The 27076-nt window shown below is 33.1% G+C and overlaps 1 long non-coding RNA gene and 1 pseudogene across 11 annotated transcripts; one reads left to right on the top strand and one right to left on the bottom strand.

Annotated features, from left to right (window-relative positions):
• Positions 1–2488: 2488 nt before the first annotated feature.
• LOC106779034 lies at positions 2489–9056 on the top strand (annotated as a pseudogene).
• A 2002-nt stretch (positions 9057–11058) lies between these two features.
• On the bottom strand, positions 11059–14788 carry LOC106779033. 11 transcript variants are annotated; one of them, XR_002666315.1, is made up of 6 exons: positions 14220–14788; positions 13809–13917; positions 13670–13698; positions 12404–12530; positions 12197–12302; positions 11059–12103 (listed from the first exon to the last, which is right to left on the bottom strand). It is a non-coding gene; the product is annotated as an uncharacterized LOC106779033 (long non-coding RNA). The 11 variants fall into 11 exon arrangements; XR_002666316.1 differs by having other exon boundaries at positions 11059–11222; positions 11608–11667; positions 12029–12103; positions 12404–13917; XR_002666313.1 differs by having other exon boundaries at positions 12404–13917; positions 14220–14508; positions 14596–14788.
• Between the last annotated feature and the right edge of the window lie 12288 nt (positions 14789–27076).

Consider the following 27076-nt stretch of genomic DNA (forward strand, 5'->3'; position numbering starts at 1 on the left):
TACACATAAGTCCAAAATTTTCCTCTAATTGCACTTTAGCCATCTCTTTCTTTTCAAAATTGCATAAGAGCTTTGAGTTGACCAGATTGGACCATCTTTGACCATTCAATTTCATNNTTTAAATNAATAAANTNTTANCTTCAGCTGCACAAATAAACATTAGAACATCCAAAATAATTTATGCAACTAAATTCAATCGTCATAAATTCACTTTAAATCAACCATTTAAGCAAAAATATCTCATCAAAAAATTGATTTTTAAAGCATAGATGTGGGCATAAATATGCACTCATCAGTAATTCAACCCAACTAATCTTAATATGGTAATATAACTTGACAACCACTGGATTGTAATTAGAATCTAAAGCATTGAGTGTTTGAATCACTAAATTAGAGCTAGAGATTAGTGGACTTGCCAACTTTAACTTGTCAAGAAGATTTTTCATCTTACCAAGATATTGCTCCATCTTTATGTCTCCTTTACGTGTGTTGTGAAATTCAGATTTCATATAGATGATTATGGGTCTAATATGTACACAAGTAAGGCTTTGAGCTTCATCCCAAAGCTGATTGGATGTTTCACAATGAAGTAAATGAGTTGCAATGTCAATGGACATAGAATTCATCAGCCATCCTAAAATCTCTTGTTCTTAGGTTTGCCTATCCTCATAGCTAGGATTGACTTTTATTGTCGTGTTCTCCACAACAATGAATTGCTCTAGACATGCCATTGTCCCTAGTATATAGCCATCAAGTTTACATCCTCTAATAACTGGTAAGACTAGAGATTTCCATAATGAATAATTATTTTTGTCCAACTTGACAAAGATTGTAGAAGGTAGATCATTTTTCTAATTGACAGTGGATGACATGATGATTATAGTTATAGGTCAAGAGTTTGAATGAAAGCTATGGTATCAAGATAGAAAATGATATTAAAGGTGATAATTTGCATTGGTTATGTATTATTTAAATATAAGTAGTAATGTAGAAGATCCTATAATTATGGTAATATAGACAAATACTTTCATAAATAGAATGCTGATAGTAATTATTATAATATTACAGCATAAAAGAAAATTAATATTATGAATCATAAAAATAAAAAATCATAAATGATAGGATATTTATTCATTACTTGAGAGAAAGTAAGAATTTTCAATCCTAGAGCAAAATATATTTCACTTAAGAAAAAATAGATCGTAGAATAAAATCTGGCTTTTGTTCTATTTTATCTAGACCGAAAATATTGTGGGGCAAAAATAATAGAGAATCAGCCTTAGCTGCATGCAAAATCAAACTAGTTTAAAAGATATATTTAAAAAGAAAAATATTAATAATACTATTTCAAAACAATTTAAACCATAGTTTACTCATTTATATCTATTATTCATATCAATTTAACAATGGTTCTTTAATTCAAATTTTTTTGGCTTGAGCAAGGATATGATTGTTTGAATAAAATTTAGATATCTTTGTTTGATTGGAAACTAACTTTTTTAATTTAACTAAGATTGATGACAAACACGAAAAGAAAAACGAAAAGAAATAATTTTTAAAGTAAATAAAAAATTATTTTTGGTCAAAAATTGATTGAATAAAAATGTTGTCTATGACTTTTCTAAAATAAGGTGAAATAAGATTTTGAAAGAGATGGAATATGAAAGAGTAAGATAAAATAAGAGTTGGAGAGAGTGAAAGTAATTTGTGGGGAACGGGTTGGTCGTCACAACTACATTCGAGTCACTAAATTCTATTTACTTGTTTTAAAATTAAAAAATTAAATATTTGAAGTTTCAATTTTTTTTCCTCTGTTACAATTCCTAATACCTGTTTTGGTCCCTCTTTTGGGAGGATTTGTTTAAAGTGGTCCCTCTTTTTTTTCAAAAGTTCTTTTTTTTCAAAAGTTCACCTAAGTCCTAACTTTTACAAAATCTGTTTCAAAGTGGTTCCTCTTTTTTTCAAAAGTTCACTTAAGTCCTACCTTTTGCAAAAACTGTTCAAAGTGGTCTTTTTTGCTAACGGCGTTAACTTTCTTAACAGCCAAAACGTTACACCTCAGCAAACTGTTCAAACTGTTCAAAGTGTGCCGTTAAGAAAGTTAACCCCGTTAGCAAAAAAGAACCACTTTGAACAGTTTTTGCAAAAGGTAGGACTTAAGTGAACTTTTGAAAAAAGAGGGACCACTTTGAACAAACCCTCCCAAAGGAGGGACCAAAATAGGTATTAAACCTTACTTTTAGAGTATAAAGAAGGACTTCTGATGTTCATTCTTGTACCGCCAAACCTACGACAAGGTCCGAGAGTTTTCTCTTTGGTCGTGTGTATGTTTGTTTCCTCAACCTATATCTTTTTTTCGATATGAGCTTGAAGAAAAAGTGACTTTGACTGTCGTTTACAAAACGATGATCTTTTCTGGGTTTGAATTATGCTCAATGTAAAATGTGTAGGAAAAAGGGAGCTGAAACAAAGAAGAAGTGCAGGGTTCTCTCAGAAACATGGAAGAGGAGAATGTTGAACAGCCATTGTTNGAGAAGAAGAAGAAAAAGTACTACGAGAACTGCCCCGGTTGTAAAGTGGACGAAGCGAAAGAGTTGAGTGAGGGACATTCTGTACTCTTCACAAAGCTTTTTATCGTGTGGATACTCGTGCTCTGTGCTTGTAAGCATTTCACTCTCTTTTCACCATTATGTATACTACAAAAATGTCTTCTGCTTTTTGTGTTCATTGGCTCTCAAGTCAGTCCTTTACTGAAAAGAAATAAAGAGAAAAACATATCACATCCATTACTGGAGCTTATTCAAACGCACTTATTAAACGATGTTTAGCTTAACTGTGTTAAACGACCGTTTCTGTTTCTTAGGTTCTATACAATAAAATACTTTGTGTATATAGTAACTGCAATGTATTTTGCTATCAGTAAAGGTTCTTTCTTTTTCAAGTTATTGTCTTTTTTCTTGTTAGAACTTGTAGTCTCTCAAATCTTGTAGCGCAACTCATACACATACTAAAAAATTCAGTTCATTGTTTTTCTTTCCTTGAAGAAAATCAGGAAAAAGGTCAACTCGTAGGGTGAGTGGTTGATCTTTCTCTTGAACGTTCAGATATATTTTATGGAGAATGGTAGGTATCTACATGCATTTCGCAAGTTTGTTTGTTTTTTTTTTTTTTTTTTTTTTTTTAATGAAAGAGTGAAAATACTGTGTAAAATTTGTTAAAGTATTTTTTTTTCTCTTATTTTGTGGGATGAAAAATATTGGTGAAAATGTTTAGGTGATTTGTCAGGTGTTTGAGTTTTCAATGCAGAAATAAATTAAGAAAATAGAGAAATTGGAAAAAATGTGTCCCACACGACTTTCGCTAACAGATTTAAAAAGTGAAAGTCGTCAACTACAATGCATACGTAATCCATTAAATTCATTAAAAAAAATCAAATTCGTATCACACTACATATTAACACAAACAACCTGATCAAGATATGATACAGATTAACCAAATTCTGGTACAGCTCGCTCAAAGTTTGACATAGCTCGAACAAATTTCGGTTAAAGTATATCAAATCTTGACCTGTCATACTCCAAATTGTATCATACTTTAAGGGACTCTTTGTATTAATATGAAATATAGTGCGAGTATGAATTTTTATAATAAATGTAATCAATTTTATATATATATATATATATATATATATATATTTATTGTAATTGATTACATCACATATCACATGAGAGTCATTCAACGGCTGATGACTTTTACTTATGACTTTCATTTTTAATGCTGCGGATGTCGTGTGACACGACTTCTTTAAATTTGACTATTTATGTCCAAAAATATGTCTAGATCGGTAAAAAGAAAAAAACGGGTTTTGAGGATTTATCCGTTGTCGTTTCCTGCCATTCTATTAGACGCATTTGTAGTAGATTTTCTGAGCTAATTCCTTACCATCATAAGTAATTTTGAGTTTCAATATATTAATACCATTTATGTGACTTTTGATTTTAGTGTTTTGAATGAAAATCGGTGTTTCTGATGCAGTCATTTTTAGTCATCCTGAATCAGTTGCTGATGTCACTTTCTTCTGTTCTGTACAGCATTGCCAATATCATCTCTCTTTCCATTCGTTTATTTCATGGTGAGTTTAAAGGGTTTACTCTAACATTTTCACTCGATGTAAACTATGGTTTTGCAACATTGTTGGAAGTTGTCTGAATACATAGTTATCAAGTCATTGTTTCAGTAGTTTTATATATAAAAATAATTGGTTACATAATTTTTCTTTTAAATCTTTGTTACAACAACTATTCTCTTAGTTGTGTTTGTCGGTTGTTGAAAAGGGTGCCTTTAAGCTATGTTGAATAGGAGGTTATTAATTTAGACAGAAATAGAATGAGTTTAACTCTCACCAACTACATAATGTTAAATCAACATAATTTAGAAGTAATTCTGACTCATTAATTAGAACTGTTAAAGACAGATAAATGCAACTGTTAAATGCCCCAAAAGTCAATTTTTAATTGGTTATTGTTCTTCCTCCTGTTTTGTTATTTGTTATGAGTTACTCAGAAAATAAAACTGATTAATGATTAACTTTATGCTGGTGCACATGTCCTCAATGATTTAAAATTTATTTTCAGGTAAGGGATTTTAATATTGCAAAAACAGAAGCTGATGTTAGTTTTTACGCTGGTTATGTGGGTAAGATTACTTCTAGTATTTTCACTTTTTGAACTCTTCAATTCTTGTATGCTATTTATTTGTGATGTCTGAATCATACAAAATGTTGCAGGTTCTGTATACATGCTTGGAAGATGTTTGACATCTTTATTTTGGGGAACTATAGCTGATCGCATTGGATGAAAACCTGTTATAATTATATCAATTGTTTCAGTGTAAGTATATAAGTTAAAGAATTGCATGCTTTCTTTATGTTTTGCTTTGACGTTTCCAATAATCATCAATGCTTACTTGATTTCAGCGTCATTTTCAACATACTATTTGCCCTTAGCACAAGTTTTTGGGTGGCTGTTATCGTGAGGTTTTTTCTGGGAAGTTTAAATTGTTTGATTGGACCAGTGAAGGTATCGTATTTTTCACTCCAAACAGTTACCAATTTCATATTTCATCCATAAGTACTTGGATACCAATTTTGAATTTGTGAACATTTAGATTGTTCAATCACATTCAAATTTCCATTAGTATATCTATTTTTCTAACTTATTTATTCTACAGGCCTATACTACTGAACTTCTTCGAGAAGAACACCAAGCTCTTGGACTCGCAACAGTAAGCTTCACCAGCTATTCTACCTAGTTCTTAGAACTGATTTTCCACATTAGTAATTGAATTTGTGATTTGGGTTTAGGTAAGTTCAGCTTGGGGCGTAGGTTTAGTTATTGGTCCAGCACTGGGAGGCTATTTGTCTCAGGTACTACATATAGTTTCTAATTGACACCTCAAATTCGGTATTTAGTTGAGGAACAGAAACCCTTGATGTAATTCATCTGTCATTTTCTAATACTTTGGAAAAATTTAATTGTAGTCAGTAGAAAAGTACCCTCAAATATTTCCAAAGGATTCCTTTTGGGATACGTAAGTAGTATTTTGGATTCAATTTTCATCTCTCCTTTTTCTTTCTACCCTTTTATCATTTAATAATGATGTGCTGATTTTCATTTTCCCAAACATATGAATCATTGTGCAGGTTCCCATACTTGTTACCCAGCTTTGTAATATCAGCACTTGCATTTGTAGTAGCTATTGGCTGCATCTGGATTCCAGTATGTATCTTACAATCCCTATGTTTTCATTGACTAAACATTTTGTTATCCTCTTTATTATGTATGGTGCATGTTATTTTAACATTTTAAGGATGACATTTTATCATGAATAATGCTTCTTGTGTATGCCTTTCTCAGCTTATCTGCACTTTTTCTTTGCTGCCTATACCCTTTTAGTTCGTCTACTGAAACAATATAGTTGTTAAAATACGTGCAGGAAACACTCCACAAGCACAATTGTAGTGATGAATCCATAGATGATTCAAAAGCTTTAGAAAATGGAAGCAGTGGTGGTGGCATTGAAAAGATCCAAAAGAACGAAAACCTCTTCCTTAATTGGCCATTAATGTCATCTATCATTTCATATTGCATTTTCTCACTTCTTGAAGTTGCTTATCTAGAGGTATAATATAATCAATGAGGTTAAAAGATTTCTATGCATGTCCTTATATATCTTGTTTGGATTCCTGGTTTCTTTAGGTTTTCTCGTTATGGGCTGTTAGTCCTCAAAGGCTTGGGGGTTTAAACTTTACTACTGGTGATGTCGGTAATGTTCTTTCAATATCAGGTGCATCTCTGCAACAAACAAAACATTCTAATTACTATTGGTCTTGCTTAATTTTACTGACTTGGGTTCACAAACTTCACATAAGTATAAATATTATAGCCATCTCAAGTATCATATCTTTTTTTAATATATGGTAAAGATTATTTTTCAGGCATATATATACATATATATATATATATATATATATATATATATATATATATATATATATATATATATATATATTTTAGTGCGGGACGTAACGAAATCAACCTCTCACTCATTCAAAACAAGCAAAAGAATAATGAAAGAATGAAATTAAAGAATGAATACCTTTTATTGATGGTAATATCTGAATAAACAAAAGTAAACAATAATTGGAAACATAACCTCCGTCAATTGTTTCTAGAAACGGGGAGCAGGATCTCCGTCAGTTACCTGAGAGCATAACCCCTCTTAGAAAACTAACAACTCAAAAGCATATCCTTAACCCTAAATTCTAAGAATTCAATTTTAAATTAAATTCAACTTTACAAGTTGATGTAGAACTTCCAACAAAATATATATACATATATATATATATATATATATATATATATATATGTATATGTTAGGGTATAAAGTGGGAGGATATTCAATATAAGTTAATTAAAGTAAACAAATATAGTATAAGTTAATTAGAGTAAATAAATATATATTCCAAGGAAATATTCGATATAAGATATTCAGAATTAAGGATATATGGTACAATAATATATGGGGAGATATTTATATATAGGGTTATTTATATTAAATGCAAATATATACTAGGAAAATATTTAGTGAGAGATGGACGGAAATACAAACTCTTGGAATACAAACTATGATAGAAAAATGTTTCTTGGATTTATTGTTCCACTCTTATTATGTTGTTATTAGACCATTCATTAATATCTATTCCTCAGACAAGATAGGTATGTTTCAACCTTTATAAGGTTGAGTTGGATTTAAAGTCCACTTCTTGGTAACTTCTATTCTATTTTTCATATAAAAGATGTACTTTGGGTTTGACCGATACAAAAATGTGAAAATACTTACATAGAGTTGAACTGTATATTCGTATTGCATAACAGATGTTATTCAATGACTTCTCAAATGTTCAGGTCTTTCACTTATCATTTACCAAATTGGCATATATCCATCTGTGGAAAAAGCTACTGGACCTATTTCAGTTGCCCGCGTCTCATCTGTGAGTTTTCATCTGATTCAGGCAATTATTTTATTTCACTTTTTGTTATTTGAAATATGTCCTATTACTTTGCTTCCATACGCAGATATTAACCATCCCTCTTTTGCAAAGTTACCCTTTCATAGCATTTTTGTCAGGCTTAGCACTATACATAGTGCTAAGTATTCTTTCAATCCTAAGGAATATTCTGTCTGTAAGTGCACCTCTGTAATCATTTATAAGCGAGTTTGAGAACTGGAATATAGCAGACCCAGTAAATCAGTTTACTTGATTCGGAATTGTTTCTGTATGCTACAAATTTGACTTATTGTATTCATATTTTTCGGATTTAGATCACCATTACCACCGGTTTGATCCTTCTACAAAACCGAGCAGTGGTAAATTTTTGGATAATTATGTCTTCTAATTCTATAAAATTTTCGAGAGCAGATATCTAACATGTTGATTTGGGAAACAGGAACAACACCAAAGAGGTGCAGCTAATGGAATTGCTATGACAGGCATGTCTCTATTCACTGCTATTGGCCCTGCTGTAGGTGGTTCAGTGTAAGTTTTCCTATGATTGAAAGAACCATTCCAAAATTGCTAGTCTTTTGTGGGTTGGCTGTGCACTACCACTTTCAACAGTTGAATATTATTTCATTAGCAGAGTTTTGTTTTTATCCATATACTTTCAATCTCTAATTTTCTGATATGATGCATTCAGATTAACTTGGTCACAGAAGCGGACGAATGCTTCATTCCTCCCAAGTGTGATGATCAACTAATTTATTTGTTCTGGTTTTTCTTTCATATCTAACATGTGGGAACAGTCTTTTTGTAACTTTAAATGTGAAAAGCATAAAATCTGTTACTTTTAATCTGTGTGCTAACAAAGGTCAGATATTACATTTCTATTAATTTAATGGTGATGAAGAACAATGCAAAATGGAAATTTCTGACCAAATCAAATGTGAATTCTTTGCCTAAACTTTACCTCTGTTTTATTGGAAACTATTCTATGGCTACACTTAATATGATGTAAAGATAGTTATAAGAGTATTGGTCCTTTTACCAGTTGCATTATATTACTAGGAGCTTAATGTTGTACATTTATTTGCAGGGACACACATGATGTTTTTTGTCCTGAACATGGTTGAAGCAGTTGGATTACTAATGATGTTCAAACCATTCCTTGTTGAAAAAAAGAAAAAACACACGGATCAGTTACACTGATACAATCAAATTGGCCGAAGAACTTTCTCTTAGCTTTTGTTCTCTCTTGAGGGCAGTGATGGTGACTAGGTTCATCAAATTTGTCATAATTGGGACTAATGATTATGAATCTGATTTGATGGCACCTATTCAATGGAATAAGGCATACAGAAAAACAAAATCAGATAAAAAAAAGGAACAATCTTTAGGATATGTTAAAACTTGTGAGTTTATGTTATACGATATTATTGTTTGGTTATTTGGATATGTTAAAATTATTTGCGGAGGTGGTCAATGTATCTTTTCTTAAGTTGGTGGAGTGGTTAAGTGTATATTGTATTGTTATGTTAAAATAGACTTTTCGGGTCTATTAAATATTATATTTATAGTGGAATACGTCAAATTGGTTATAAAAAATATAACAGTTTAAGATTTAATTTGATATTCCTAAAAAGAATTTTTATACAAAAACATTTTAAAGAGTAAAAATACTTAAATTGATCTATTTATAATGTAAAAACTTAAAGAAAAGATATAATTATTTCAAAATTCTCTTTTTGATTAAAAAAAAAAATTACATGACAAATAATAAAACTTTATTTACTAAAAACTTTATTTACATTCAAATGTAAAAATGTGTTGGACTACATCACCTAGTAAACGAACGACTTACATGATCGAACACTTAAAATAAAGAGTTAAACTTTTTTATATGAAAAAAAGATAAACAATAAATAAAAATATTAAGGAGTACAAATAATCAAATGTATGACTTAAAATCTATTTTATTCACTATTTGAATATAACCAAACAAAAAAAAGTGTAATCAAGGTCGTGATAAGAGAAAAATTACCATGAAAATACAAGTGAATTTTGTAAATATAAAACAAACCGAATAATTATAAGATAGGATAAATATTATGTATGTTACGTTACCTGATAAACTATACCTGATAAACTATAAATATTTTAGTAATTTAAAGATAGATTTTAGAATAAGTATCAGAATTGAGATGGGGCGGGTATGTACTTACCCATTTCCATCCTCATATCCTATTGAAAAAATCGGTTATTATCCATATCCATACTCGTACCTAGTCAATATTGGGATTCCTCATCAAAATGCAAACGATTTTGAACAATACTTACAAGGAGTTCATTTGCCATCTCTAATGGTACCTAAACAGGTACAATGTTTAGTGTGGTGAACTATACTAGAAAAAATTCAATGACATCATAGGTTTCATTACCAACCCCAATCATGTAGAATAAGGTGTCAAGTGATTAGTAGTTTTTTTAGGAATATTTTGCAAAAGGTGATGGGAAAAAGGAAAGAACAATAACAACTTAACAAAGAGTAATAATGTAACAGAAAATAAATCTCCCTTCTTGCAAGAATCTGCGAGTAGCACCAAACAAAGAGAACAAAAACAGAATCCAAAGCACAAAGAAACACTAACAATTTTTAACGTTAAAAACCCTTCAATGTAAGGCTAGTAACCACGAGTCGTCCAGACCAAAGAAAAATTCATTATGATCAATAATATGGTACAAAAAAAGTCTCCAATATGAATCTAAGTAACCATATATGTCTCTAGCCAACCCACTAAAGTAGGCTTATCACCTCCAAAACAAAGCCTCAAACAACTAGTACGACGAAGATACCTTAAAATCCATTTAATAGCATTCCAATGTGTTGAAATTGTTGACAACACAAACTCTATATCAATCTAGTTTTTGATGATGAAAACACTATGCTTAATAACACACTAGTGAAAAAATTGTTTTTTATGACGGGTAAAAATGACCTATTATGACGGATAACTTGGCATCATAGTTCTAGGCATCATAATAGGTCCTGTGCATTTTATGACGGACAGAAAAGTCCATCATAATAGGTCCCGTGTATTATGACGGACTTTCTATCACCTATCATAATAGATCCAGTGTATTATGACAGATTTTCACTTATCCATCATAATATAGCGACTTTACCTATCATAATATGTAATATTTTATGACGATGATTCTTTCACCTATCATAATATGTAGAACATATTATGACATGCAATTGTTCACCTATCATAATATATACTTTTCAGAAATAATCTTTTATTACATACATTGTTCACCTATCATAAAAACTTGTTTTATACAAAAAAAAATTCATTATTACATTTGACATATTCATTCAATTTACGATTAATTTCCTATGTTATAATCTTATCAATCAATTTATAATCAATATAAGAGATGAACATATTCAATTAAACTAACATAATGAAATCCATTTCAAACATTAAATTGTGTAATAATATTTAATACATAATTTAATCCAAATATAATATTAACCTACACTACATTGTAGTCAAGTTTCTACAATTTACTAACATTTAAATATTATAGAATTTTAAAGCAATTAAAGGCACGTAGGTATTTGATCAATATCTTTCTAGTAATTCCTGAACCTATATGCCTGAAAATACAAACAAAAGCATCAAGAACAGAAAGGAGATTAACTTCATTAGCATAAGAGCATTCAATTCCATGGTTTGGATTGTTTCTCATTTGGACTATGTTAAATACAAGCAATAAAAAGCTTAGAATCCGAAAAAAAATAAAGAAAGAACTTACTTTATCTGATATCATAGTCAGAAGTGCAATCCTTACAAGTATATCATAGTCAGAAGTGGCAAAACAACTTTGTAAGAACTTAACATATATCAAATATCAAAGATTTCACAAAACTCTTAATTTTCCCATGAAATCTAACGAGCAAAGAGGTAAAATAAGTAAACTGAAAGCACACGGGAGAATACGAAAGAAACTGACAAAATATCAGAGGAATAAGAATCTAGTACATGTGAATGTTGGTGAATCAATAATATCTTCTGCAATATGAGACAAGAAGTTTGCCATACCTGTTCAAAAGGTATGAGTATTTATAGACAAGTAATGAAGAATATATAAAGACAATAAATAGATTATCAAATAATGTTCAAATATGTGAAAAGTAATAAGATTATAAAAAAAAATAAAACTTACGCAATCAACTAGTAAGCAATACTATCATGTTACGGTTATTTTGTTACCTGAGTATACATATACACAATATTCTTATCATTAAATGCCAGAATTTTAGTATTCATATGGGTTCGATTGTCATATAATTCCCCCCACAAAGAAAAAACGGATACAATAAAAGCTTCAAGATCAATAACATTAAAAACAAGCAAAGCATTAAATAATGCAAAAAGTAAATGGAAAATGTCAGATTAATACTCCGTGATTTCTTCATAACTCTTGTGTTTCATCCTGGGAGCAAACTGTTTCCAATCATAATCACCAACCCCAAACCTGTAATTGATTTGCCAAATCAGATTAACAACAAATATTTGTATGAAACAAGGTTAAAAGAGACTGTACATGACCATAACCAACAATCATAACCTCATTAAAATTTAAAGAAAATCAGCCCTTTGATTTTGACTAAAGCCAAGTACTTTCAACGATTTTCCTTGACCTTCCATTAAAGGAAGTGGCTCTGGGATCCCTGCTGTAAATGAGTAAAAGAAAATTAACATCACAGTCTAAGACAGTATTGAAATTCCATCACTGTTAACAATCAATACTGAAAAAGTAAATACTGATATGTACCACGAATTTTCTTTCCCCTTCTATTAGGAGTAGGAGTCTCGAATGAATTTGAATCATCTTCACTATGATCCGCTTCATAATTTTCATCATCGGAGCTTAGATCTCCCCAGTTACTACAACCTTCCCCCTAGAGAGAAATCATAGGGGAATTGGGAAAATCATCAACAAGATACAACCTTAAATACACAACTAAAATAAGAAACAAAAATGAACACATTTGTAATGGTAAAAATTCCATTGTGAGAGATATGACCAAATTATTTTATATAAATGAATATAAACTCCATATTTCATTCTGGTTTGTTGAGGTTAACTTAAGCTTAAAAGTCTACTTTCTGAAATTGTCTCAGAGTCTATGCTAAAAGAGTTGTTGGACCTATCTTTTACCCATTTCTAAGTTGTTATTGGATAACCAATAAATATCTATTCTCATTTTAGGCGTGTAGTCCTTAGAATCGAAACCAGCATTAGAACAATTGAATACTTGTTAGCAGCAAAAACTGGTCTTCGCTCCAATTAATACTCGTTAGCAGCAAAAACTCGTGCATGACTTTCCAGCCATTTGGTGCGGGTTCGCTTCCCTTTGCCTAAGGCATCTAATTCTTCTATTCTACACTGTTCATATCCTCTTTTCAACAAGCCATCCCAGTAAGCTAATTTCTTCAAATTGGCAGCAGAGGATTGATTCACCTCTGATTCTTTTTGTGGCACCTCCTCTGCTGGCTTAACTTCGTCTATGTATTCGAAATTTGCCACCTTTAGCATAGAATATGTTAATTCAATAAAGCAAAGAATCTGAAAGAATGGGGACAAGGAGATTCTGAGCTATTATTTATAGATGAAGAGAACGTGGAAAGTAACAGAGGTTGAATGCTCCTCCAACAAAAGACAGTTATGACTTATGTATGAGATTGTTGTGTTTTTTAATTAGACCAGTTATTAGCATCAATAAAAATAAACATAGATGATATTTATTGTTTAGTATCAGGTTTCATAAGCACTTATTTTCCGCAAGTGGAAGTTATTTATGGAATATAGAAATTCTTGAGCCTATTTCTATCAAAAGGATTTTAATTGAAAGATCACAAAAGCATAGCTAACTACAAATTTATGCAAACTTATAAAGGCATAGACTGCTACCAATTTCTTTTAAATGAGATATACGTATCCAAGTTTGTCATTGAAAGTTTTTGAAAGTGCAACAGTTGAGATGGAACAAAGAGTGGGAGCACAAAAGCATATGCAAAATTATATGATAGAGTAAACCTTAAAAGCCTTCAGAAATCCATCTTCATCTTCACCATCCAAACCAACACGATCCAGCAATTTATTATAAAGAGGAAAATGAAACTAATTCTTAGAAATTTAACCATAATATACACCACGAATCAAAGCTTTTTATTACCTGTCTATAGCATCATCATCATAATGAATCTGGCTAGACTTGCTTGCTTCATCATTTTCATAGCAAATAACTCCTCTGTGCCATACCTTACGATATCATCTAACCCTTCCTACTCACAATAAGTTATTAATAGTTACAATCAAAACTTCATAAATACTAATTTTTAATTGGACATTGCTCAACTCATCGTCAGGAATTCAAAGTAATCAACATTTGATGTTAATATGTTCAAAAAAATGCTGTATATTTCATAATCAAAATAAAAAGAAAAATCTAGCATCACAGGGATTAAAACTTTTAAAAATACCAAATGGATCCAGAATCATCAAGACACGCATAAAAAAGGTGCAGAGTGTGGAAAACTAATTGGAAATTAAAACAATCAAACTAATTTATGGAACCTCTACTTACCCCCAAAACGACTCCAAGCTTGACTCTGGCTTTTTGGGGAAATTTTCAGAATCCGAAAGTTGTTCTGTTTCGCCTTTCGAAACGTCGTCAACATTATCGGAAGGAACATCTTCGGTGATTTCACCATTGTCTTCGAGGTTGGAATCAGCTCTCACGGCGAAACTAGACATCGCAATAAGAGGAGTGCAACGCCATGAAATTGGAGTCGAAGGAGCCGTAGAAATTAACGCAATAGAGAAGAGGAAGAAGGAAAGGAAGGAAAAGTGAGCTTGGGCGCAAATAGTGTCTGCTGTAGTCCAATATTCGAATCAGGAAAGAGACAGGGAAAATCAAAATGTTTAGGTTTCCTCATTTAACGTAGAGGCGAGAGAAAAACCTGAAGAAGAACTTGAGAAGTGATGGATTGGTCACCAGAAATGATGAACGACGAAAGAGAAGAATTAGAGACCGGCGATGTGAAGAACCGCATGGTTGAAGATAGTGATGAACGTTCAAAAGAACGAAGAAGAGAGGGTGCAAAGTCTTAGAAATTAGGGTTGCTGCGAACTTGAAAAGAATTTCGATAGGACTCAAATTGCATAGGGAGATGGGAAAATTAGATTTAGGAAGGTATTATAACTGATTTTTAAAAATCAGTCATAGTATATTATCAAAATTATAACAACTAGTTTATAATTTCGTTATAATACATTTTAAGTGTTATCTATTATGATTGATGTTTAAAACTCCGTCATAACATGTTTTCAATTTATTTACAAATTTATCATTGCATTATATATTATAATTGATATTCATAAATCTGTCATAATATATCTTATTATGATGAATTATGTTTATCCGTCATAATAGATCTGTCATAAAATATTATTTTTCCATTAGTGACAGTACATATGTTGGTGCATTACATGTTCTTATACTGTACTGATTGTTATATCTGCTGAACATGTTTTGATATATTATGGTGTATGTTCTTATGTTAATTGTGTGATATATTTGTGGAACATGCTTATATGAGTATGTGCAATGCGAACTGATTTATCAAAAATATTTTACTGCACATTTTGGAAAGTGAAAAATCACAAGCACTTTTATAAACTTATGATTGAGTGACGAAGTTCTAGTCTAGTCGAATACATCTGTAATGGATTCGACTATTCTAAAACCTTTGTATAGATTTTGAGAATCAGTGCTCTATGATGTTTTGAATTGAAAAGAATTTCAAAATCTTTTTCCATGTGTCAGTCAACTTTTCCCAGTGTACATTCGACTGTATTAATGATCTGTTTTGGAATTCTATTATGCTTGCGCACTCCAACGACTATATTTTTAAAAGTTAGTTAAGCATTGATGACTTGGTCAACTATATTAAATGTGTGTTGATTTTCGTTGACTGAGAACTACTATGTTGACTGTCTGTTATCACTATAATAATATAGTCGACTACATTGGTAGTAAATTCGACTGAGAAACAATCTGACTGACAGAAAACTATAAATTTGCTGAACACGATTTGTTCAAAGACTTTTGACGCTCTAAAATTTTCCTTTCTTGTTTCAGATTGAATTCTCTGTGTTAACAGCTCCAAGAATTTTCTAAGAAGACGATGGTGATTTTTCTTGAGAGAGATTCAAAGGGAGACAACTTACGCGCTTACTGTGTGATCAGAAACTGCACAAAGAAGATGCTTCTTGATTGATCATTGAAGGCTTGGCATCCTGTGAAGACTGCTACGTTGTGTGAAGGCTTGGCATCCTGTGAAGACTATTGTGTTAAGGCTTGGCATCCTGTGAAAAGTGTTGGAATTGACCTATTGTGATACAGGGGTTACACGTTGAGGATTGTTCGACGTGGGTTCAGATTGCAGAAGAGGGGATTCTTGCTACAAGTCTGGTTTTGGTTATTGCAACTATATTTTGGTTTTGGTTAGAGAGGAGATTTATATTTTTGACGTGAGGTCTTCTATAAATTCCTTGTTGTAAAAACCACAACCTATATAGTGCATTTGCTTCCTGGGTTGGAAGGACACTAGATGTAGTCATTGTTGGCCGAACCAGTATAAAAACTAGTGTTTGATTTTCTCTATCCCTGCACTCTTTATTTCAGTCGACTCTATCTTTCATGCAGTCAACTACGTTATCCGCTGCATAGAAATTTTCATTACTTGCATTTCAAGAAATATCAAAAAGCTTTATACTTTCGTTTAAAGATTGCGAAAAGATTTTGTTTTTGAAACATCACCAATTCACCCCCCCCACCTCTTGGTGTAAAAAAGAAGCCTACATGTTTTCTAAAAATGGGCACCAAAGCTAGCTTTCATAAGATATTTGAAATTTTGGTCGACTCTGCTTTTATCTTATTTGACTATAAAACCTGGGGATGACTTCTTGTTTTCAAACTTTTGGTGAAGGTGCTTCAACAAACAGACCACCTTTGTTTGCTGGCGAAAACTATCCTTTTTGTAAGGGAATTTTAGATGCCACTTTAAATGGTCCATATGTGCCTACAAAAACTGTTGATAAAGAAACTATTTTAAAACCCTTTATTGAGTGGGCTGCTGATGAAAATAGAAAAGCTCAATATGATGTTAAAGCTAGAAATATAATTGCCTCTGCACTGGCAATTGATGAATTTTTCAAGATATCTCAATGCAAATACGCAAAGGAAATGTGGGATGTCTTAAAGGTAACTCATGAAGGCACGGATGAAGTCAAGAGAGCCAGAAAGAATTCTTTGATACAGGAGTATGAATTTTTCAGAATCAAGGTTGGAGAAAACATCTATGATGTGCATAAACGATTCACTCACATTGTAAATCACCTCATGGCTCTTGGGAAAGTGTTTGATAAGGAGGAGATCAACATCAAGATTTTGAAAATTCTGAACAGGAATTGGCAACCAAAAGTCACTGCAATCTCTGAATCCAAAGATCTTACAACAATTATTATGGCTACCTTGTTTGGCAAGTTACGGGAACACGAGTTGGAACTTGGTAGACTAAAGGATGAAGAGGAGATTGAAGAAAAGAAGTCCATTGCTCTAAAAGCCTCAAGCAAGAACATCACAAAAGCAGACATGGACGAAAAAGAACTGATGACCTTGATGGTAAGAAAGTTTAGTCGACTTATGCAAAATGATAGTTAATTGTCTAACTATGCAGGTCAAAGCAAAAAGAAGAGCTTCAGTACAAATGTTGTCCAATGCTATGAATGTGGAAAAGAAGGTTACATCAAGCCTGATTGTCCTGACTTACAGCCAGAGCAAAAAGGAAAGAAAAGATTCTCTCAAGGTAGAAATACGAGAAGAAAAGGAGCCTACATTGCTTGGGAGAACTCAGATTCTGATCAAGAGGAGGAATCAAATTTGTGCTATATGACAAGTGTAACATGGGACGACTATGACAGTGATGCAGATATATCAAATGAACCAGTAGAAGTGAAGTATGATCTACTGCAAGATGCATTTAAAGAGTTACATGCTGAAGCTATGTGACTGCAATACAAGGTAAATCGATTAAGCTTTGAAAGAAGAGATTTTGATAATAGAATTAACAACCTTGTTGCAGACAATGAAAAATTAGAAAAAGAATTGAATGAAGCTTTGTTATCTGCTAAGGATGTTGAAATTAAAACTGTTACGGTAGAAAAAGCTTGTGAACATTGTCCTGCTCATATTGAAAAGATAAATTACTTGACTAGCACGCTAGCTAAGTTTACTCAAGGTAGAGACAATTTAGATGTTGTTTTAAAATCATCTGGCAGAGCTATTAATAGACAAGGAATTGGTTAGGAAATTTACTGATTTAAATAAACCTGCTAGAAATGCATGTTTCTATTGCAATTGTATTGGTCATATTGTTAGAAAATGTTATTACAGAAATGTTCTGTTCCAAAAGGATTATGTGTTTGGATACCAAAGGAACATGTAACAAGGATTAACAATCATGGACCCAAAGTCAAACGGGTACCAACAACCAAAACTTAGTTGTTTTGCAGGATACACAGCTGATGTAGAGTGATCTCAAGAATGAATCAACTAAGGAACACATAAAAAATATTCAGAATCTACAACTGGTAAAACTGTATCTATCTGCTACATCATGCTTATATTGATTGGTTGTTGCTATATGATTGTTTGTGTTGTATGCTTGATTGGTTGATTGATTGAAACTGTTTGAAAATAATTTTCGTGATTCTTAGTCAACTTCATTTTTAATACATTCGACTATTGTCTGAAACTATTTTACACTTTTGATTTTGAAGATCGTTAGAACTTAATAAAAAAAACAGAGAGTTTAAAACTGTCGTGTATCGTTTTCTTTTTAAACACTCCATTATCTATGTGAACACTCTTTCATTATCTTTTGATTGAGAAAGAAAGTTTCGTGAACTCTCACGGCATCCTCATGTCACTCCATACCAAGAAACGTAAGAACAAATGACTTTGAATCCAGAATGCCTAATCCAACTGGCTGGATTAGTGATGATGCAACTCGTGAAAGATTCCTTGGTGCAACTACAAAGACTGTTGTTTCTCTTATGAACATAAATCTGAGTCTGTTTGAAGATGAAGGATTCATGTTTCCTGAATGGATAGAAAAATAAGGATTGTCAATATTTGTATAACTAAAGGGATGGTGGTACCCTGACCTTATGATGGTATTTTACCACAATCTGAGGATAATTGATGATAACATTTGTTTAAGGGTAAAAGGAGTGGACATTGTAATTGATGACTTCCTGTGGAATATGGCTACAAATCTACCTTCAAAAGGAGAGCTATCACATTTATCCTCTGCTCAAACCAATATCTCATTAAACAAAAGGAAGGTATATAAGGACTGGTTGAGATTTCCTAGAAGATATTGCATTGAAAGGTTCTATGCACATGAAGGTCTAAGAAAAGAAGAAAAAATTTTGGTTTTTCTTCTTGCTCGAATCATATTACCAGGAAGAGTTAAAACTGACCGGATGACAAGTGAAGACATATATCTTCTTCATGCTATCAAGAATAATATTCCAACAAAATAGTTAGAAGTTGTGAAGAATCATATGAAACTCGCTGCTCTAAACAGATCATTGTGTCTTCCATATGCAATATTAGTAAGCAAAACATTGGAATTTCAAGGAGTAGATGTTGAAAATGAGCAGAAGCATTTGTTGGGTTCAACAAATACATTTGATCTTGACTCTCCTGTATCTCTGAGAATTGTGAAAACTGTTAATGGATGGAATTTCATGGGTGAAGAAGCTGAGTATAGTACTGGAAGTACTTATGTAAATATGACGAATCATTGAATAAGACATCCGAATGAAATTTCCTCTGATGAGAGCTTCAATGATTCTTTCCAACCTCATATAAAGAAATGAAGGAATTGTCATATTCTGTCGTCTTTTGTCCAGTGTTATAAGATGTCTTTGTTTTTTTTGGCTAGAATTAAATTTTCTTTTGGTTTCCTTGTATGATCTTATCATTGTAATATCTTCTTCAAGGAAATGAAATTAGATATTTTGAATCAATCTAACTACTTTTAATCTGTTTGAATAATATCTGATACAATGATTGATTGATTTGACTATGTCTTGAGTGAAGTCAACTATGCTTATTTTGTCATACATTTTCACATATTGACTTATGTTGTTATTTGATTATAATTCTTGCTTAACCATTATGCTTACTCTAGAAAAGGTTGTTGAAAGTTTTTGCAAGAAGGACATTGCCTTGGAAGCTGCAATTGGAATTCAACATTTGAGAAGCAATGCATTCGATTGATGATTAAAGCATTCAATTATGTATAACTGGGTTAACAATATATCATATTTGGAATTTGGTTTTATTTCTACAAATTGCTTAAATCATATATAATTTGTTATTATCTCTGCTTTTATCTGTTTCAAATATCTGAATTGAGATAATATTGTGAGATTGTTGAATTTTGTATCATTGCATATTAGGACAGAGGAAGAAAACTGAAGAAAAGAAGAGTCTAGGAACCGCCCAGTGGCAAAATTCACCGCTGGGCGGTCCAATGCGAGGAGGTGGCACCAGGCGTGGACGCTGGGCGAATTTGCGATTAGAGGCAAACCGCCGGGCGGTTGACCCTTGGCGCCGGGTAGTGGCGCGATTATGGGCAAACCGCCGGGCAGCATAAGTGTGACGCCGAGCAGTTGTCTGCTGGGCTTGGGCCTGTTTTCTGTGACGCTCCTCAACTATAAATAGCCCTATTACGCATTCATTCTCATTCTTTTGACAGAACAGGGCGGCCAAACCTAATTTTCACTCCTTGGAGAAGATCTCTTGGATGCTTAGGCTTCTTTTTATCCTATCTAGGGTTTGCTCTTCCATTCTTCCATTATTTTCATCTAGGTTCACCAGGACAATGGTGAACTAAACCCTTTTGTTGTTGGGGGAAATAATGTAATCTTTTGAAACTCTTTTATTGAAACTCTTGTTTATTTATATGATTGTCATATGTTTTGATTATCAATTGTTGGGTTCTCATCTGCGCTTAAAGCTTTTATCGTTTAACTCATTCGATAACTGTTGTTTGTCTCTATTGATACGGGAACGTACAGTACTGTCATGAANTGGTGAGAAATTCCTTGATTAATGAAATACCACCTAGGGATATGGAGGTAGGACGATCAATTGTTTTTGCTTATGTTCGGTAATGCGTTGCTAGTTGCTAGGGGAGGCTAGGGATAGCAAGCCAGTAATTAGTAATAGGCTCTTTTCGCCGAGGGATCGGGTTAAGGGTAGGCCAAGAAAGTTTGCATAACAATTAGATAATCAAGTACATTAAACAAGAGGAGTAGATAAGAGGGAGCAGATAAGATGAAATTGTCAACCCCCAACAACTCCATTCATCCATAGCTTTTTTCTTGTCAACTGAATCAAACACATAGCATGTTTATTTTGTGTTTTTGCATCCACAACAATTAATTTTTCTTTACAAGTCTTACGATCTCAATTCACACAAACGATAAGGCCTTTCGAGTCTCTTGGAAAGAACGATATCGGGTATTACCAATTATATTACTTGAACGATCTGGTACACTTGCCAGTGAGTCAACAATTAACAGCTCCAAGAATTCTCCGAGAAGACAGTGGTGATCTTTCTTGAGAGAGATTCAAAGGGAGAAAGCTTACGCACTTATTGTGTGATCAGAAACTGCACAAAGAAGGTGCTTCTTGATTGATCATTGAAGGCTTGGCATCCTGTGAAGACTACTAAGTTGTGTGAAGGCTTGACATCCTGTGAAGGTTGCTGTGTTAAGGCTTGGCATCCTATGAAGAGTGTTGGAATTGACTTGTTGTGATACAGGGGTTACACATGGAGGATTGTTTGACGTGGGTTCAGATTGCAAAAGAGGAGATTCTTGCTGCAAGTCTGGTTTTGGTTATTGCATCTATTTTTTTGTTTTGGGTTAGAGAGGAGATTTAGATTTTTGACGTGAGGTCTTCTATAAATTCCTTCTTGTAAAAACCGCAACCTATATAGTGCATTTGCTTCCGGGGTTGGAAGGTGATGGGTGTCGCACCCCAAGCAAAATTTAATGTGCATAAAAGAATGCAGTATAGACTAGGAAGTGACTCCTAGGTCGTCTCTGAAGGACCAAATGTGGTTCAGTAATTAGGTCAAACACGAAGTGGGAGGGTTGTGAAAGGTTTGTGAATCCGGATGAATAAAATCAAAAGACGGATGCAACCAGAATGAGAACACAGATGTAAAAACGGAAATGTAAAACGGTTTCAAAGACAGAATGAAAACGGTCAGGCATTAACTCAAACACTATGCTTCCAATCACAGATTAACACAACAAAGTAGTTACTCAAACCTCTAATCCAACAAAGTTAACCAACTAAGCGAAGTTTAACCCAGTTTTCATTAAAGCGAACTAAGCGGACGCAGTGTTAATGTCAAATCCAATTTACACCATGCAGTTATATCGACTAAGCGAAGATGTAACACCAACTGGGCAACTAAGCGTATACCCAATTGCAAGTGCAAATACAGGTTTCACACTAACCAAGGTCAGAGTAGCAACCACAGTAACAGTCCAAAAATCTCAAGGAAACATTCTAATATCGCTAATGACCAACCAAATTAATTTAAGCTATCATGATAATTAAAGTAACAAGACCAAACATATTAGACAACATTAAAATAAATTAAAATACTAGACACCAACACTGTGACAAACAACTATCCAACAAAGTTAAATTAAGTTAAATGCAAAACTAAATTAGAGAAACTAAAAAGCAACTAATCCTACTATGTAAATTAATTTAAAACAAGGGAATAATCAAACATGTTTTTTCTACGCATTTCATTTGACCAAATACATCAAACAAATGAATTTAAAAGTGCAAATGGCCTAAGAAAACCTTCATGGCCGTGAGTCCTAAGCAAACCAACTTCTAATTTGACTTTCTTCCTTCAATAAACAATCCATTATGTTGTCTTTTTGTCCCATGTGCTTCATTCTCCAAGAAAAGACATGTGCTACCTATGCTATCATGAAAAGCGTGCTTCTCTCTCTCGATCAAGCAAAAAGGTTTGGACACCACACCAAGACACAAAATTGTCGAGCTATACTCCTCCTTTGTTGCGAAACGTGATTCCAATAACCAAAAGCCAAATGAAGATGCTTTGAATGCTTCTACCAAGGTGCCACACAAGCAAAGTCAAAGGGAATGAAACAAACACAAGAGCTCCCCTTCCTCAAGGTAATTCTCGGCAGAATTGCTAGCAAAAGACAAGACCAAAATGGAAACATTCTTTCTATGAAAATGAGACTCTCATGTGCTTGCCCAAATAAGGTAAAAAATTAAATGTGCCATTTTCTCTCTCCCTTCTCAACATTAAACGGTTTTCTCCACCAACACAAACATCCAAAACCTTTTCTTCATCTATCATGAACGTGAATGCACCCAACAAACCAAGTTTTCATTTCCAAATAATTACAAGAACAACAAACCCCAAAGTCTAACTTCTACACATCAACTCAACACTCACTTTTCTTCAAACTTTTGAGAAAATCAAAATCCAATCCCTAGCTTTCCTTGCAAAACCTTCTAGCCATCATCAAAAAACTCAATGTTCCAGCTCAAAATATTGCTTCCAACCATCAAACAAAAGCACGAGAAGAAAATGGTTCAAGCATCAAACACCCATGCACCAACTCAAACTTTCTTCACTACAAAACTCAACAAGAACTTCATTTTCATCATCCAACCAAGAAAACTTGAACATAAACATCCAAAGTGCAGCAAAAGGAGACGAAAATGTAAAATGGGTCTTCATTCAACCAAAGGAAACACCATGAAAATGCAAAGAACAAGCTTCAAACTCAAGTCTTCAACCTTCAAAACGAAAATATAAGAGAAATGATAGATATCCATTCCATTAAGCAAGAATAAGCATTGTTGCAAGCAAGAGAAGAAGAAAAACATGATCTTGCTCATTCATTGGCTCAAAAATGAAAGGGCACACCAAAGCTCCATGAGAGAGTGATAACTCTCAGTTTTTCCCTCATTTCTTGTGTTTAAAAGTCAATTTTAGTTTGTTTTTGTTTCTAATTTCTAGAATTAGGTTAGTTTAGCATTTTTTTTCTTAATTTTAGAGCTTTTGTTAAAATAGGGTTAATTTTCCATTTTTAGTTAAATAAAATAGTTTTTCTTAATAATTAGGAATTTTATCTTAGAAAAAATATTCAGAAAATTAAAAATAAAATTTCAATTTTTTTAGGCTTTATTTTTTTATTTTTTTACCAGTTTATTCTTTTTAAATTGAGATGTTAATGTTTACAGGAATAAAAAAAAAAGGAATTGAACAATTACGCTGAAGTGGTGTTGCTGCCATAAATTGGGCTGATGGCAAGAGTTGGGCTGCTGCCTACACTGGGCTTAAGTGGGACGCAACATTTTGCATTGTTGATGCCTTAGGGGTCTCCTAGCTTAATTCTCATTTGTAGAGGGCTCGAGCAACACACATTCATTCGGGAAAAAAGAGAGCACCCAAAAGTTAGGGCTTGCTCGTGTGAGAGGAAGAAAACTCCCAAATGTTCAAGCGTCACTTAACAGAAGTATAATCGAACCCAAGGAAGCAAGCCCAGGAAGTAAATCAGACCGGAGGAGCTTGAACAGTTGAAGAATGATTCAGATTTCGTTGAAGGATCTTCGAGAAGCATCTAGCTGTAACTGATTCTCCCCCCTTTCCCCCTCTTTTCATCTTTTTTGTTTATGTTTTCTCCTATATAAAGGAGTTTTGTAAAATAGAATAGGTACGTGCACTGGGTCACAGGCAGTGTGCTCTCGACTTTGCTTTGGGTTCTGGGTTTCAATTTCTTTGCTTATAGTTTTAGATTTTACCGCTTTCTTAGAGTAGAAGAACTTGCTTTGCACTAGAATTCTTGGGGATGATCAATGGGTGACAGACTTTGAGCTCTCTGGGATTTCTGGTATTTGTACTTTTGATTTCCAGTTTTAATAAAAGTTGCTTTTTCCCATTTCTGTTTCGATTTATGTTTCTCTTTGCACCTTTAAATTTCCAGCACTGTTATAGTTTCTGTTCCATTCTTGTATTGACCATATTCATTTGATATTCATTTCTGAGTTTAGTAATTGTTCTTTTGATTTTAGATTCTATCATTAATAATGTTTAAGGTTTTGGATTGTATTAGCTTATCATTTCAGGTTAGGAGTCATGCATTATTTTTGTTCCTTTCATTCATACATACATCATTCTTTCCTTATCAGTGCATTCATATTTTCTATACAGTTTCTGTTTTCATCACATATATCACTATGTTCTCTCTATTGCATATTTTAGTCGTATCATTCATAGTTACAGTAATATAGGTTAGATGTCATGCATTGTTTTTTTCCTTTACGCATTAGTTTACTTAGGTATTAGTTTCCTTTATTACATACATCATTTAGATGGGCTTAATCATGCATTTGCATTTAGTTTCTTTCTTTAGATTTCATTTTATATTTTTTTTCCCCACCTAGTTTTTTTAGTAAATAACTAATTAGGCTTAATTTTACAATTTCTAAACTTGATAAGTACCAAGTCCACAGATTGATCCTTGGTTGACCCCTATATTACATTAGTGGGGAAATTTAAGGTTTGTTGAGATTTTAGGCGACAAAAGTCCTTTCAACAAATGGCGCCGTTGCCGGGGACTTTGGCGACTTATGTTTAGGAGTGTAGAGTTAGCCTTGCATTCATATAGTTTTGTATAGTTTTTCTTTTCTTTCATAGATTTTTGTTTGAATTTTGTGCTAGAGATCTTAGTGTTGTGATTGTTTTTCTCCAGTGAGCCCTGGGTAAGCATGAGTTACTTTTCTGCTCTGATAATTTCTCTTTCCCTTATAATGCTCAACCACATGCTTTTGACCTGTTCTATGAGTCTTTTCCTGAGAATTTCGTGCAGCAACCCCCATCATATTTTCATCCAGTTTGTGAGCAGCCACCGTGGAACCAATATGAGGAGCCAAAGCAAGAAGATTTACAGTCGCTGCAGCCATGGCACAATTATGTGATCAAGTACAACCAGATTTGCCATCATCAGATTTTCAAGAAATGACTGATCAAGTGGCTCAATTGGTATCTACCATCAAGAAGCTGACAGGGAGAGCTGAAGAGGAAAAAGGGGCTAAACCCAATGGAGCACCACTGTTAGCTATTGCGCCAGATTTTCAAGTGATAAAGTGTCCAACTACTTCTGTAACTGTATACTCTAACCCTTCTTTCACTGATTCACACTCTGTTTTAAATTTTGTTAATGATAATTCCAATTCTTTGATGAGTGATGATTGTATGGATGCATCTGTTGATTCCGAATCTGTATGTGAACTTTATGGTGGTGATAGTACTGAACTTCATTGTGAAATTGATTGTACTTCTTATGTAAAAATTGAACCTACTATGCTTGAAGTACAAACTGATTACAGAAAGTCTAAAGAGTATTTGAAAAAAAATGAGGGAAGCTGCTAACCATGTTTTGGTTCTTCAGTACTATGAAATGGATTTTTATGCTGATGTATGTGAGCCTAAAATTGATTTCAATGTGTTTGATCATGTGCATGATGTGCCTGTAGAAGTTGTTGATTTTACTCCGTGCTTTGGTCATTCTCTTATCACAAATGCAGCATTTACCATTGAGAAAGTTCATATACCTACATCTAGTGTTTTTGAAGATTGCACAGATTTAAATGCACTGCTTGATGATGAATCTGATGTGTATGATGATAGATATGCAGTTTTTTATGATGTGAAAGTTGATATGGCTGATTTTAAAAATGCTTGTACTAACTTAGGATTAGAAATTGAACTTGAGTTTGCTGAGTTCTTAGATTCTGTGGAGCTAGGCAATGAAAAACTCACTGGTTGTACATGCATTGGGGGGGTTGTAAAATTTGTGAAGAAATAAATTATGCCATATGTTCTGCTTCTAACAGTTTTGCAGGTGCCAAAGAAGAGTTCATAATGTGTAAGTTGGATGGAAATGACCCTGATGAGGCAGCTGATGATCAGAGAGCTCAGGTTTATTCTGAACTTAGCATTCCCATAGAGTTCTCTGAGGTTCAAATTGGTTTTAATGCTTTTGATCTGCTGAAAATTGAATCCATTGAACCCATCATTAATACTGCTGTTGATATCCTTGTGCATCCTCATCAACTTGATTCAACATATTCTATAGAACATTTTGACATCCCTGTTGCTGTTGACAATTTAGGCACTGATCTTGACAGTATTTCCCATGAGAATTTGGATGATGCAGCTGCTGAATTTGTTGAGTTTGTAGAGTTCAACGAGAAGGAAGTTGCAGGCACTGAGGCAGCCTTGGTGG

This window comes from Vigna radiata, unplaced genomic scaffold (genome assembly GCF_000741045.1).
Source record: "Vigna radiata var. radiata cultivar VC1973A unplaced genomic scaffold, Vradiata_ver6 scaffold_296, whole genome shotgun sequence".
Classification (NCBI taxonomy): Eukaryota; Viridiplantae; Streptophyta; class Magnoliopsida; order Fabales; family Fabaceae; genus Vigna; species Vigna radiata.